Below are 16,475 nucleotides of genomic sequence, written 5' to 3'. Positions count from 1 at the left end.
AAATTTATTCAAATTTCATTAGTTTCATTTTCACCACTGGTTTCAGAGATAGAGGTCAGTGATTTATCAATCTTATATAATACCCAGTGCTTGTCATATCATGTGCCCTCCTTAATGTCTATTCTTATCCCCTCCCCCACCCCCACTCCTCCAACAACCCTCAGTTTGTTTCCTATGATTAAGAGTCTATGATTTGTCTCTCTGATTTCGTCTTGTTTTATTTTTAAATTAGGATAATTTTAGAGAATTTAGTAGAGGCACTGTTTACAAGACTGTAGACCAGGGCGTGGAGAAGTCACGAGGGAGGATGTGGTACCCTGGGGTTTGTAACAGTTGGACCTTATGAGGTGAAGAGCACAGTTGCTAGAACCCCAGAACCCCACAAGAGACTACTGAGTCAGCCTGCTTGCCAGTAACTCTGGAAGGAAAGAGCTGAATTACTGACCTCATTTTCCTCCCACTTTCTGATTTACTGCTGGGTTCCCCATTGGCTGGACTGAGAGTCAGAGGGCAAAGGAACTCGTTGATACCATTGGTACAAGTGAGCTTCGCAAGGCCTGGAGAAGGGTGGAGAGGGGGTCTTCAGGAACACATGCAAATGTTCAACACAGTCATCCAGGCTGGGCTGTTAGGTTGGTCTGTAGACAAGAGACCAATCTGTGAATGGTTTGTTACTGATTTGTGGTGAGATAAGAGACTTGCATCAGAATGTAAATCAGTTACGACATTTTATTCATACTAAGATGTTCTCGATGAAAGAGTCAGTGTGCTTATTCACATTCTGGGCCAGGTCCTTATGGCATTATGGCCAGGCTGTTTGAGTCACTCTGATGGAGACTCCACAGCTCTGCAGACAAGGACCCGAGACATCCTGGGGTCTCAAAAGGCTGCTCCTTTATACCTGCTCTCATTTCCCTGCCTTACCTCTGCTAAAAAACAACTAGTAATGTCCTATACACATCTTCTGAGCTGGGCACTATGCTAAGGTGCTTTAGATGATACTTAATTCTTGCCAGATAGGTTCTTCACCTCACCGTTACAGATAGAAAACTGAGTCTAAGGAGGTGTAAGTCATGTGCCCATGGTCTAACAGCTAGCAAGTGGCAGAGCTAGCAATCGAGTCCAGATCTGATGCCAATCTCTTTATTCTTCTTATGTCTAGACCTCCCCAGGGCTGTTCTTAAAATTACCTGACACTCACACCCACGAAATAATGCAGGATTATGGGAGGATTGCCTTGTTTGGACACCCACGACCATGTTCTCTGTTGTCACTAACAACCAATCATGGTTTCTGGGAATAGATCCACCCAGTGCCCAAAGAGTCAGCACCGTTTATAGGTTCCATGTTTCTACATTTTGCAAGGCCTTTCCCAACCCAGCCAACCAGATCAGAAGGTGAAGTCAGTCTGTTTCTAAGCAGCTGTTGTCTGTTTCCATCCCTTTTTAAACCTGGGAGGTTGAGAAGATGATGGGGAGGAAGAATTCATGAGAGGGATGCATTTCCTTAGATACGTTATTAACTGGCTGGGCCAAACAAGAGAAGGAAATAAAATAGCTCTCCTTACTAAGTAAAGGCATCTCCTTCCCTTATCTCATTAAAAATTAAAAGCAGTCTTGGTTTAAGTAGGGCAAATTAGTAATTAAGTGCTATATAATCAACTTGTGTAAACATAATATTGAAGGGGAGGCCAAATTAATCACTCCACTGGCTTGTTTTTTGCTCCCATTAATGTACCTTTTACTCCAGTCCTTCCTGTGATGTCAGGATGTGCATTTTTCTGCTCTCCTCTACTGCTGGAGTTCAGGTGGGATCTGTGAGCTCAGCCGACAGATGCCAGCAGACTAGATGGGGAAAAGGCATGCACGTGGGCCTCAATTCAAGTAGGTGATGAGGCTTCCTATTTAATTCATTGATAAACTCTTCAGCAGCAAGAGTTTATCATGCGACAGGGCCAGTCGTGGATGACCAGAGGACAAAGGAGAATGAAGGGCATCTCAGTGCCCACGTAGTTCCAGTCTAGTGGGGAAGATCTGGACACACGCAGGTACCTTTATGAGAAAGTCCAAGTAAACAGCAAAGATCTCAGGGCCTTGCTTGGGCTCAGATCACGGCTCTGCTACTTACCTTGGGTGAGTTACTTAATTTATCTGTGCCTCAGATCCCTCATCTGTAAAAGATAACCATAATACCTGCATCATAGATCTATCACCTCACAATTTATGTTGTAAACAGTGAACACGTTAGAACATGTAAGGTGAAATAGGGTTTAGTTGGCCATTATTTATTTAAACTACAGTTGTTGTATGATAGGATAATGGAGCACCAACGAAGGAGTGTCTTCCACTCTCTTGAGGGCTGGAAACTTGGAAAGTCCTTAGAAGGCAACGTTTGAACTGGGCCATGGAGGATTAGCTAGTGATGGAGCTAGAACTTAGGGGAGGGGCCATGTGACATGTACACGCCAGGGTATGGCCTGTTCTTGGCTGCTAGCTTTGTGAGCAAACCTGGCTGGGCAAGCTACTTAATCTCTCTGAGCATCAGTTTCATATTAACTGACCCACTGAGTTGTTACAAAGATTTTATGAACAATAGTACATATAACACAGTGCCTGGCATGCAGGACAACACTCATGTTATTTCCTGTATTGATTTAATTCTTGTCACAAACCTGTGAAGTAGGTGGTATCGTCCCACTTTATAAAGCAGAAAATTGAGGCATGAAGACATCAGTAATCTGGCTGAAGGTCACACAGATGGCTAGTGGTGGGATGAGGGTTTCAACTCAGGCAGTCCTGCTACAGATCCACCGTGCCAACGCCCTGCAGCCCGCTGCTTCAGGGGGAGCACCTACAGCTAGATTTACATAACATGCCATAGAGAGAACAGATAATGCCACGTGACTATGTGCCTGAGGCCCTCACTCACTAGTAAGGAAGAAATTCTTTCTCGCGCTTGAGGGAATAATATGACTGAACCCACCGCCATGGTGACCCTTTAGCAGGTGGGGCAAGCCAGAAGAATGACCCACACTTGGATGCAGAGAGAATGCAGCTGCTTTCACTGATCTTGGCAGTTTTGCTCAGGGAAGAAAACAGTTTGTTTATTTATCATTTATACTCCACTTCTGCAAAGGACTTGAGGAAGCTTGTGATATATGAATAAGCAGAATAAAACTAAACAAAATAAAACTCACAAATCAGAAACTATGCAGAAAGAAGAGAATACACCAACCACTTAGACTAGGGGATCCTCAAATTCATGTGCCTTCAGGTGCCAGGCAATCCATACAAACAGGGGGAGATACCAGCAAAGGACAAAATGGTTTGATTCTTTGCCAAGTTGTAGAGTGTATACTCTGCCTGAGGACGTTGAAACTCAAATTATTTTAACCCTGGATTGGCGAGTGCCAAACCAAACAGATTTATGGGACAGATTGGCCTATAGGTCTCTGACTCATAAATAAGGGAATTACTCTGAGCTTCCAGACAACCAAGACAAAACTGGGAAATGTGTCAAATCATATGGTGTTCACAGACTCAAGGAAGTATACCCGTTCATCAAAAGAGACTACATTTTCCCTGGTACCAACTCCTAAAATTGCTATTCCTTTAAAAACCAACCTAACAATTCTTCCATGAACTTTCACAGTGGCAAAAGAATTCATCATATACTAGTTTGTTAAGAGCCCAGAGCATGATATTGAAACTTGACTTCAAGTAAAGGATCGCCGGGGTTTATAACTTTCTGAAGGTGTCACTTGACCCAGGCTTACAAATGAGAACATGCAGCGTGGTCAATGGATGGTGTGGCCCTCCCCCCCTCCTCCCTGAATATCCCTCCCTTCAGCCAGCTTTACAAACAAAGCTGCACCAGTGACCCAGCAGTGCTTAGGGGACCTCAGTACCAAAGCTTTTCACTAGCCTGGCATCAGGGAAGTGCTAAAATGAAGTACCCATCAATCGAGAAGGGCAACAGATGTTGAAGCATATCAAATATCAGTAAACAGCAAGCCTACAGAGGCCACTGAACTTGGCATCCTCTTAGCAAAAATACCCTGTTGCCTTCAAGAGGGAACACCATGGACTTTCATAAACTGCATTAAGGGATGCATTTTTTTAATCTCTATTTTTTTAAGGGTACATTTAATACCCACAGTGTTCTAGGCTTTTGGCCCTGGAAATGCAGGTCTTCAAAATACCCTTTCAGTAATTATGAGAAGTTTCCACTTATCCAGTACCCTCCCTTTTACTGTTTGCACTATGATTCATATTATAAGGAATAGCTAGAACCATAGTCAAGAGCACCGACTCTGGTATCACCTAAATCTGGTTCTAATCCTGTGTTCAAATGCCATAGCTGTGCCTTAGGTCAATCCCTTCTCCATGCCAAGCTGGTTTCCTCATTTGTGAAAATAAGACTGTTAATGGTGTATCCTTCATAAGTTTGTAGTGAAGAGTCAATGAGATGATATGTGTATTTAGCACAGTTAAGAGTAAACTTTCAGTGAGAGTTGGACAAAATTATGGTAATATCTATGCCAATACTATTATTAGCTGACTGTCTAAATCACACACTGTGCTGTGGCTTTGGATTTGTTACTCAAAGATGGCCGGGCTGGTCCTTTGCCTGTTTGCTCGCATTTAGCTTTTTCTCCCCTCCTCCCACGCTCTGGCCCCATTCCGCAATGTATTACATTTCCCAGGCTCCCTTGCAGCTGGCCTCTGGGTAGGTTTGGCTAGTGGGAGTTACTGGTGAAAGACTGACAGGCAGGAAGATGGGAGTCATTAGGTCCTCTCTCCCTTTACTAGAAAAGCACCTGCTGCAGCTCTAGTGTGATTCCCCAGCTCCACTTCTGGCCACTCAGCTCTTTCACTTCAACTCCAGCCTGGCATCCCCAGCTCCAGGCTCTAGTCATACCACAGCCTCCCATAATTCCCTTGATCCCCGAAAGGGGTTGAGCAGCTTTCTGCTGTTGCAGATCTCTTGAGTTGTGGCAACATCATCTGCCTGGCTTTTTGTGTCCCTTGGTCACCTATAAAACCAATTTCTTGTATTAAATTCTTTCTATTGAAAGACCTAGAGTAGTTTAGTTCTTCTGCCTGTACTCTGATTATGGTTGTTTTTTAATTATTAAAAGAGAAGTCAATCCTTACAGTAAATTTACTTCCTGTCCTCTCTCCCTATTAGAATGAGCTAGGCTCACTGGAGAAGGAGGGGCTGGTTATCATGGAGAGCAGTTCAATTTCACTAACTGATGCCCAAGACAGGGAACTGGCCTAAGCATCTTTACCGAATACCCAACTCTCAATAACTCAACTCTAAGTCCGGCTTTGAGGCCAACAGCCTCATGTAGCTTACTGCCTCTTCAAGGAGACCAGACTTGGTTACAAGTCAGAGCCAGGCACAGTTCAGGGTAGTGCCCAGTCTAAAGGAATAGAAATCCTCTTGCTTGAGCCAGAGCTCAGGACCATTCACTATTCTAAGTGAGTTGCTATGTTAGGTATGTGATTATTTACACTCCCCGAATAAGGAAATGGAAGCTCAGAGAGGGCAAGTGATTTGCCCTAAGTCCCACAGATATTAAGTAATGACGTTAAGAATTGAGCTTAAATTTGTGTGTCTTAGAGCCTGTGTTTCTTGGAGAATTGTATCTGTTCCTGAGAGTTTTCCAAGCTTTCTTCCTGGTTCAATGCAGACAGTAAGGAAGCCGCATGCATGACTCATATTGCTGTGGTCTCCGTGTAGAAATTTCCTTATGGGACAATACTTAACTGTTCTTACCTAATTCTCACAATAGATTTATTTGGAAAGTGTGTTGTTTCTGTTTTTACAAATGAGTAAACAGACTCACAAAATTAAAAGAACTTATCCAAGTCCTACTGGGTGTTAAGATTCAAGCTGGAAATTGAATGCAGGTTTTTCTGTCCCCAAGCACACATTCTTTCTACAAGTGACATCAAAGTGCTGTATTATGCAGTATAGGGCCAATCATTTTTTACAAATAAAAAATACATTAAAAATGGTTTTATTTTTTTTAAAGATTTTATTTATTTATTCATGAGACACACAGCGAGAGAGAGAGAGGCAGAGACATAGGCAGAGGGAGAAGCAGGCTCCATGAAGGGAGCCCGATGCAGGACTGGATCCCGGGACTCCAGGATCATGCCCTGAACCAAAGGCAGGCGCCAAACCACTGAGTCACCCAGGGATCCCCCTAAAAACTGTTTTAAAAAAGAAAAAGCCACCCATAAGTGGCTAGATAAATATGAATAGATAAAAATGAAGCAACCTAAAGCCAAAGCTTGTCATTATATTATCTACTGTCTGGTAACTAACAGCCAGAAGCAGGAAAGAGAAGTATGGTTGGGATAAGAAGTGAGGCTTGAAATAGAAATTTTAATCTATGATAAGCAGGGAAGCAGCAGAAGAGGACTTCTCTGGAGGTGCTGTTGAGAGCAAAGGAGTAAACATGGATGGAAGAAGATCAACTCAGTCCCTGGGAAGAGCCCAGGGTGAGAGTAGCAAGAGAGAAGGCTGGATAGGTAATGACTCAGTTTGGAGGTGGGGGTTGTTTCCTATAAACAGATCAATTAGGAATTTGATCAGGAGTCTTGGGAGCACCCTTTACCCAACATCCCTTGACTCTCTTGTTAAAAACAACCCCCCCAAAAAAGTTGTAGACTAATGGTCTCATTTAAAAAAAAAAAAAATCAACAACCTTAGTGCTTCCTAAATGATAACCCTGCTTCCTGCTTAAGAAAAAAAACCTGTAAATTAATTCAGCCTGGGAGTAATGACACAGGTTTATTACTTATCTCCAGGTCTGAAGAGTCCTTGGAATAGAAGAACACTCTTTAAATACCCCCTAGAATAAATAAATAAATAAATAAATACCCCCTAGAAACGGTCCCATCTCACTAGCGCACATCTGTCTGTGTATAAGGGGTTTGGAACATACCACGTTTGAGGATTTCAGGATGGAGAAGGCCGCCTTCTGAGACAATGCCTCTGGGTTGTGGGAAGCGAGCAACCCACCACACAGCAGCTCAGAATCTACCCCCTCTCCCCTCCCTACCCCCCTCTGTCAGCTGCCACCTCTGCCGGGAGGAGCCTGTGTGTTGGATAGAGTCACTCAGAGTGAAATTCCTACCATGTTGGCCGTGTCGGTTTCACCTGTCAGCATCTCTGATGAGGAGGGATCCTGGCAGACCAGACTGGTTTGGATAATTGGATTATAGCGGTTGTCTTCATCTCAGTAAGCTGACTAACCACTACAGACGCCGGAGGAGAAATTCATAGACAACCCTGAAGTGGAGGTTCAAGCAAGTGCTTAGACTTACTAGGAAACAGCAGGCAGTCGTGGGTCCAGCGCCCTGTAGTGAGTGGGGAGCTGTGAACCCTATCTTCAGGGGGCTCCTGAAAATGATTCATGTAGTATGGATCGGCCCTGGTCTCTACACTTTTTGTGTACTAACTTCACATAATCCTCACTAGAGTCCCATAAAGTCCCGATATGAGTTAAGCTTTGCATTCTAGGAGGGCTGAATTACAAAGAGGCTAAATACTTCCCAAGGTCATATGGCTGGTGAGCTCTGAACCTGGATGTTCTGACCCCATAGTCTGCTCACTGGGATAATACTAAAACCCATCTCTGTAAAGCTGCTTTGGGAAACTCTTCTGGGTAAGGCTCACCTCTACCCTTCCCTACCCCCCTGTGCTTACCTCTGGTGCAGCCCTTAGATATTTCAGTGTCTGCTTACCCCATTTGAATGGGAACTTCTAAGTAAGGGGCAAGTATTCCTCATCCTCAGCCAGTAGTGGGTGCTGGATAAATGTTGGATAAATGCTGGATAAATGTTCTACTGAACTGGAGGTGAAATTTTATAGATTCTTGGCTGGTTACACAGAAAGCCAGCCACTTAAAGCTGCAGCGCCTCTGTGGATATACTCAGATTTAAAGTCTTTAACAGATAAAATCCGATCCAAGACCACCTAGATTATAGCTGAAACAGCTTTCCCTGTTCACGCCAGCACTCACTCCAAACTGCTCCTTACGATTCTCAATTACCCTCATGTTTCAAAACTAAGCTCCCCCATCCTTAGTGGTTCGGTTACTGAACAGCCCAATGTGTGAGCTGGGGCAACAGGTCTACCTCTTTGGGCCTCTGATCTCTCATCTTTAGACTGAAAGAATCAGGTCTAGTTTTCAAAAAATGTAAAGCAGTGGGACATTTGGGGAGGCTGATATATAAGAAAGACAGAAGATGAAGCACAGCTCCTGCTTATGCCATCACACCCTGTCTTTCCCCACGGTGGACATGGCAGTCTTGGAAGGGCTCTGTAGAACATGAGAAGCAATGGACTAGATTGTTTCAAAGGAAATAACCCCAAATACATTAAAGTAGTTAATCCTATTACTTAATGCAATAATAAAATAACTTCAAAATGGGAGATCCAAGCCATTGAGAAAGGTATATTCAAGGGCTCTCACAATGGGACCTCTGTGCCGGCGTGACGATTAGATGCCGCGTGTTGCTAGTGGAGGGGTGTCAGCTTGGCCTGATCGTGTACAGTGGGTTGGGGAAGCTAAAGCCTCTGGGCCTCATCTTCCTTGGCGAGAAACAGACTGCGTGTCATGGCACTAGTGAATTAGAAATTCTATCCAGTGACTCTTAGAGATTGATTTTCCGTCTGGGGATCTGACCTCTTGCTTCACCAGCAGAGGGGATCAGACTGTTCTGGGAGGAGCCAGGGAACCAGCCCTCTGAAAGGCCTTCCCTTTCTTTTCCTTTTTCTTTCTTTCTTTCTGAACTCTATGTTTCAAAGAGAATTTCTAATTACTTTGGGGGGCTTAACACCACCAGTTTGAATCCTTGGCACTTAGAGCTTTGAGATATCCATACCACCCACCACATTGATGCTTTGTGCTAAAAGATTACTGCAGATTTAATTCCATTTATGCCACTGGATTTATCAAAAACCCTTGTGGAGTGGAGATGAATGCCTCATTTCCTTTAGTTTTTGTCAATTTTCATAGATCCCTTATGTGAATGCCTCCAGGGTAAAAATTGTACTCTAATTATTTCCATATCTCCAGTGCCTAACACAGAAACTGACATGGGATAGCTGCTTGGTAAATATTTGTTCATTCATTCCACAAATATCCTCATAGGTAAAATGATGAGCAAAATAACTGTTGTACCAATTTTCATCACATTTATTTACAGCTGAGGGTTAAGAGACAGCTAAATAAGTAAATATGAATAAATATATACTATGCTTTGGGTTAAGAGCTGTAAAGAAAAAGGACAGTTGCAGTGGATGAACAAGTTAGAGTGATTGATGAATGAGTGAAGGCACAGTGACCTCAGCCCCCAACCCTAAACCCCAGTTTCATCTCATCTTTTTGTAAATAATTATCGCTGTTATTTTAATTATCACATCTGCTATCATTTCTTGAGTATCCATTACCTTCCAAGCCCTGTGTTGATATCTTCATATTCGTTATATCAAATTCTCACAATAACCTTGCCAGTTAGGCCTCCTTTATCACTTATTCCAGATGAAAAAGTAAGGCTCGAGGAAGATAATTAACTTGTTCAGAGAGCTAATAAGTACAAGAAATGAAATGTGAATCAAAGTTGGGTTGATAGAACCTTTGCATTGAGCGAAAGGGAAAAAAAATTCGAAAGATTATTTCCAGAGAACCAACAGGGGTCCCTGTTTGAGAACACCGCATCATTCTTTGTGGCAAAAGCTCAGATGTCTCATAGGTGAGAGGGGAAAGAAAGTGAAAAATCTTTGCTGTAGAGAGAGGGAAAAGGAGAAAGATAGTATTCTTGAATTGCCATCTTATCAGCCGAGCAATAATAAACCATCACCATGGCAACAGGAACTCTAATTAATGACAGATGTTGAGTTACTTTAAAAACCACACCAACCGAATACCGAGCTGGTGCTGTAAACTTCTCTCTCCTGCCACAGCTGGGCTAATCTTGTTGGAGGGACCCGCCTTTCAAGGGTGGAGCAAACTCTGGACTTGGCATCAGAAGTCTTGCATCTGAGCCCCAAGTCTACCCTTTGTGAGCCATTTTTGCCGTGAACAATAAGTTTGTCAAAAGTGAGAGGTGGCTATCATTAATATCATCATTATTATTATACTAGTAGTAGCTCTCTGTGATTCAATTTTAAAATCTATAAAGTGATCGCATTTGTCTGAAGCATGGTCAGGAGATTTTAAAACAATGAAGGCTATAGAAGTGCTTAGGAAACATAAAATAACTCACAAAGATAAAGTATTGTTAACACCAGGAGGCAGCCTGATGTCGTAGGAAGAGCTTGTCTTGGAATCAGACAGACGTGGCTGATTATGGACTGCTTCACTTCAGAACAGTCACTGAAATGCACAGCGTGTCAGTCTCTTAATAAGATTTCTTAGCATAGATTTGCAAATTGGTCTACCCATCCTATAAAATGCAAGTCTTCCTTAACCTCTCTGCACTTGAGTTTCTCCCTCTGGAAAACAGAGATGATGCTAGCACCTCTCTTATGAGCTTGTTGTGAGGATTAAATACATTAATACGGGAAGTACCTGTACTTAGAGCAAAGCTTGGCACAGACCATGTACCATAAAACTGAAGTGTAGTGGTGGTGGTAGTCACGGTGATGGTGGTCATGGTGGTGGTGATGATGATGGAAGAGAAAGGGAGGAAGAGCAGTCGTAGTGATATATGTGCACAGAAGTGTGAGAGCTCTGACGTGGGGCACAGATGAGGGCATTCTGGTCATTGTCAAAATACTTTTGGTCAGTTCCTGGACTGGTCAGCTCATTCATAGGTCTAGTTTTCTCAAAGGTTCTATTGTCTGCATTGCCTTTTGGTCCAGCCCAATATATTATGTCTCTCCTGATTCCAGCTGCATAGTTTAAGTGGGGGAAGGAGAACCAGGACAAAGAATTGACAGAAACCATCAGAAAAATTTGCTTGGAGCTCAAGTTCTCTATAGGCCAGAGCTTTCCAAAGAGTGGTCTTTGGTGTATTAAAAGGTATTCCTGGGGAGAATTCATTTGGAAAATGCTGTGTTCAAGTTAGCTAGGTATCTTTATAGCAGGTCTCATAAGGCTTTACCATGGAAACATGCATTGTCAATTTCCTGGGATGGGGAGGCATATAGAGCATAGTCTTTCCCAACTTACTTGACCAAAGAATTATCTTTGGAGCTGATGTTTCTAGGACCAATCGGGAATGCTGCCATAAACCCATGGTCCAAAGCATCAAGCATGCCACAAGCAATACCGGAAAGCAGATTCGAAAAATCCTGCCAGTGTTCCCATCAGTAACTGTGTGCATTTAACAAAAGAAGAGTGCACCGGTGCCGAATTTGGCAGCAACTACATGAAAGATGGTAGAGAAGCAACAATAAGTACAACCCGCATAGTCCCCACTCTCTCGGGCTCTTCTGGGCCTCCTGGATAAGGGGGAGGTTGCCTGGCAATTTGAATACAGTGTGGCAAGTGAGCAGATGCAGGGCACAAAGTGCCATGGGACCAGAGGCAGGGGCTTCTTATCCAATGTGGCGGGTCAAGGAAAAGTTCCCTTCCCAGAGGAAATTGCTACTAAGCTGAGATCTAAAGAAACGACTAGAGCTGCAGAACACATTTTCAGGACACTTTCCCATGCGTTGCCATCTTATATCCTGAGAGCAATCCTCCTGGTGAGATAGGATGAGAAAGGTAAAAAAAAGCTAAGCTGTGGCTCCTACCACAGGCCAGGTACTGTGCAAGGCACTTCCTACACATTCTGTGTTTGATCTTCTCCACAGTGAGCCGTGGCCTCAGTTTACCTATGAAAAGTTGAGGCTCTAGCTTCACAAAGCCACACGTGGTGAGTGCACAACTAGGACTTGAACTCAGACTCGGGTGATGCCAGAGCAGTCTCCCATTGCGTCTGTGGCCCATGGGTGCTGAGCCTGTTAAGCGGCTGGCCTGAGGCAGAGTTTTCAGCAAACCAAGAAACCTAGACAAGGAAGCAGAACATCTTCAAGGTTTTTCTTAAATGCTTTACATTATCCTGAGTACTCTTCCCAATCATTTGGTATAGAAAGATCTCTGCTTTTTTTTTTTTTTTTTTTTTTTTAGTTACCTGGTATGCGAATACTTTTTTGAGTTCTTACTTGGCAAAATAAAAGCTTGCATTTACTGTATGTCGCCTCCAAAGTAATTTTGGAAATGTTAGTGTCCCTGAAATTTGAAAAATCTTAGAAATACGCTCCATTTTATAGAACCCACCCGTTCTATAAAATGTGTTCTATAAAATTGTGTTGAACCAGCACATTACTTTGAGAGTGTTGATTCAAACTTGAATGGGTTACTAAACTCTGTAGCTCAATGTCCAGCAGCCATAACTAGAGATAAAGTAGAATAATGTGGCATCGCCCAGATGCACATACCCCACCAGTGGCACCCAAGGTGACTTTAGCTGACATGTGGACTCTCTTTCTCTGATAGTTACATATTTATTTTAATGTATATTAGGAAAAAAATACAACCAACATCATACTTGGGTTCTCATGGGCATTAGTGCTTAGAAGATAGCAATTTTAAACAAAGAGAAAAAGGGATTTATTCAGAATTTAGAAAAAAAATATTCTACATAATAAATACTACAGGTAGTACTTGGATGTGGAAACAATTATGAAGATGGTGTGTGAATTGCCAAAATTGTAAAGTAGTAAGGTAGTATGTATGGAAGTACCTCATGCAGAGAAGACCCCAGTAAATGCTTCCTTCCTTTTTGACTCATGCGGCTAGCAAGTCAGAGTCCCAATTGAACCTTATAGCCTCAGACTCTCAGTCCAGTGCTCCTTCCAGGACACCTTTAACTCTTTTGTTTCCTGTCAGCCTACTTCATCCTGCATCCTTCCTCCTTGCTTTTAGCCCTTGGGGAAAATGCAATAAGTAGGTATTTCCTTTTTTTTTTTAATAATAAATTTATTTTTTTATTGGTGTTCAATTTGCCAACATACAGACTAACACCTAGTGCTCATCCCGTCAAGTGCCCCCCTCAGTGCCTGTCACCCACTCACCCCCACCCCCCGCCCTCCTCCCCTTCCACCACCCCTAGTTCGTTTCCCAGAGTTAGGAGTCTTCATGTTCTGTCTCCCTTTCTGATATTTCCTACCCATTTCTTCTCCCTTCCCTTATATTCCTTTTCACTATTATTTATTTTCCCCAAATAAATGAGAACATATAATGTTTGTCCTTCTCTGATTGACTTACTTCACTCAGCATAATACCCTCCAGTTCCATCCACGTTGAAGCAAATGGTGGGTATTTGTCATTTCTAATGGCTGAGTAGGTATTTCAGAAGCGAATAGTGGCTTGCAAAAATGTTCTGAAGAGTGTCAATAATAAATGAAGTATACTGAAGAGGTAAACCGCGTTTGCATTTAGAAAAACAGGAATCAGAATCTGAGAATTGAAAGGGCCCTCAGAGATCATCTCACCCACTCCCCCCTTTTATGAATGAGGAAGTTGGAACGCAGAGAGGGGAAGTGCTTTATTCAGAGTCTTAGCTGGTTGAACCAAAATGAGAATTCATATAAAACATGCAGATATAAAATTTTATAACTTAAAAAAAAATAAAAAGACCCGTTTCCTCCAGACTTCCTGCTTTCCAGAAAAGTGGCAGGGATGTAGCATTAAAGGACTTTTACTTACACAAATCTGAAACTTCAGAAGGTCATGCTTCATACTGTGCCAGGCAAGAGAATGTTGTAAATGATCACTGGAGAAGGTGTTCCTGAAGATATTCTTTTGTTTGTTTGTTTTTTCACTGTGGTAAGATACACATCACATGGAACTTGTCACTTTTAAGTGGACAGCTCAGGAGCGTTAAGTATTATTCACATCATTGGGCAACCAGTTTCCAGAACTCTTTTCATCTTGCAAAACTTAAACTCTGTACCCAGTAAACAACAACTACCCCCTCCTCCCAGCACCCAGCCCCTGGCCACCACCATTCTACTTTCGGTCTCTATGAATATGGTGACTCTAGGAACCTCAAATAAAATATGGTATTTGCCGTTTTGTGACTAGCTCATTTCACTCAGCATCAAGTTCTCAATGTTCATCCATGTGGTAGGGTGGATCAGAATTCTGTTTTACCCTGGTTGTATTTTTAAGCCTTTCCTCTGTGGTCCTGGATTGTACCCGTCATTGCCACAAAGACTTGGGCCATGCTCGACATGTCCATGCTTTCTGTCCAGTGAGGGACATAGATGGCTCAGTTGTGGGTGATAGCAGAGGGGAAAGGAGTCTCTAAAAGAACGTGGCCCCTCTTCTTCCATTGTGACAGGGAGGTCAGGGAGATTGCATGCTCTATTCCCACCCTCACCCCCAGTTTCTTTCACTGCCCCTGTCCTGAGGTCTTCCATCATCCACAGAGAAGCAGGGGCTGTAGGGGTTACAGGTTAAAAAAGTGGATTTCCAAGTAAAATGGCCTCAGGTTCCAGTCTCAACCTCTCTGCCTTACTAGATGTGTGATCTGGGGTGATGAACCTCTCAGGGCCTCTATCAGGTCATCTGTAAAATGGACAGAATGATACCTGTATCAAAAAAGCTTGCTTGAGCAACCTGGGGTGGGGGCTCAGGGGTTTAGCACCGCCTTCAGCCCAGGGCGTGGTCCTGGAGACCCGAGATTGAGTCCCACGTCCGGCTCCCTGCATGGAGCCTGCTTCTCCTTCTGCCTGTGTCTCTACCTCTCTCTCTCTTGCTCTGTGTATCATGAATAAATAATTAAAATCTTAAAAAAAAAAAAAAAAAAAGCCTTGCTCTTTTTTTCTTTCTGAGTCATAAGATATTTTCTGGACTTCTCTAGTTTTAAAGTTAATCTCTCAAATTAAAAAATAATAGGATCCCTATTTGGCTCAGGTCATGATCCTGGGGTCCTGGGATAGAGTCCCACCTAGGGCTTCCTGCTGCCCCGGGAGGGTGCTTTTCCCTCTGCCTCTGCCTCTATTTCTCTCAGTCTCTCATGAAAAAATAACACAATCTTAAAATAATGGTAATAATAATAATGTGATCCATTTCACTTCATTTAAGGTTGTTTAGAGATGTAATGTGAAGTCATCTGACATTCTGGCCACTCTGAGATGTCTTGTTCCAGCCTGAGGATTTTAAGGAACCTCATGATATTGGAAAGGAGAAAATGCTCATAATTGTGCAGCTTTTCCATGTCAGATATATGTTTTTTCCACTGCACACACTGAGTAGAACTGTATTATGGTACTTGGCTCTTTGCAGTATTCCTATTATCTGTCCCCCTGGTCATTCTTAACTACCCCAGCCCTCCCCCCAACTCATACATCCTGATCAGTGCCCAATGCAATGCCCCTAGAACGGACAGATGCCACCCCCAGCATTAAAAAATAAAAGTGTTTCTTTAATGAATTGGGAACCAACATCTGCCTGCATTTATTTAGCCACCAACACATTCCCCATATCTTAAGATACTCTGTTCCCACTTCGATACCCCCATGGCCTCATGGTGAAAGGTACCATTCATCCGACCTCTCAACTCGGGCACAGAAGGAAGCCTGGCTGTAAAAACTGATTTCGGCTCCTCTCTGAAGTTGGCCATCTCTCTTTGCAGACCAGTTAGGAAATTTTTTTTTTTCTGCTTCTGACCCTCCCCTCCTTTCTTTTGATAAACAGGACAGCTGTCCCCAAAGGCATGAATCCATTACCTTTCACCAGTTGAGTTCATTTTCCATTGCATGTTTCTGTTTAAAGAGAAAGCCTTTTAAGAGGCTTGAGCATACATTGAGTGTGTGTACTTAATTTTTAATATGTGTGCGCACACCGCCAAGAGAACAGAGAAGCCTTAAATAACAATGAAACCGAATTGTACATGTTGCCTGTTTTATGTGGCACTGATTCCCAAATAGACTCTTAGCAGCCAGGTATTATTTAATACATCCCATTAATCAAGCTGCCAAATCTAAATGAAAACCATGTTTAAATATATTTAATAAGATTACAGCTTTTGGTTGAATATCAAACTAACATAACCGTATTCTTACCCCAGCCAACTCTCATTTGCTGTCTTATATTTTTACTCTGTGCGCTAGTTCTTTTGTTTTATCAAACCAATTTTGATTATAAAGCAATTTATACTACAAACTTCTAGCCTAGTGTGGGGTTCCACTGAGCCCTTAAATGTAAATGTTTTAGAGCAAGAAAACAACCCTGAGTTGGTTTTGGGTTTTTTGTTTTGTTTTGTTTTGTTTTGTTTTGTTTTGTTTTTTCTTGGCTGAAAAATGAGATGTCTCCTTGTGAGGTGAGCAGTTGAATTAAAAAGGAAATTAATAATTGTCTTAGAGAGGGGAGGAGCAAGATGGCGGAGGAGTAGGGTCTCCAAATCACCTGTCTCCACCAAACTACCTAGAAAACCTTCAAATTATCCTGAAAATCT

At 42.7% G+C, this 16,475-nt stretch overlaps 1 protein-coding gene and 1 long non-coding RNA gene across 27 annotated transcripts in view; one reads left to right on the top strand and one right to left on the bottom strand.

Annotated features, from left to right (window-relative positions):
- The window catches only part of FGGY (FGGY carbohydrate kinase domain containing), a 420,837-nt gene that overhangs the window by 344,654 nt on the left and 59,708 nt on the right, over window positions 1-16,475 (top strand). The gene's annotated exons all lie outside the window — the stretch shown is intronic.
- LOC118354704 (uncharacterized) overlaps window positions 1,796-16,475 on the bottom strand; it is a 54,376-nt gene continuing 39,696 nt past the window's right edge. Inside the window, exons 2-4 of the long non-coding RNA XR_007410828.1 lie at window positions 13,721-13,835; window positions 2,128-2,170; window positions 1,796-1,844 (exon numbers count right to left, since the gene is read on the bottom strand). This is a non-coding gene — a long non-coding RNA (uncharacterized LOC118354704). The remainder of the gene's footprint in view (window positions 1,845-2,127; window positions 2,171-13,720; window positions 13,836-16,475) is intronic.

The sequence above is a fragment of the Canis lupus genome, chromosome 5 (assembly GCF_003254725.2).
Source record: "Canis lupus dingo isolate Sandy chromosome 5, ASM325472v2, whole genome shotgun sequence".
NCBI classification, from domain to species: Eukaryota; Metazoa; Chordata; class Mammalia; order Carnivora; family Canidae; genus Canis; species Canis lupus.
This window is presented reverse-complemented; position numbering and strand designations above follow the sequence as displayed.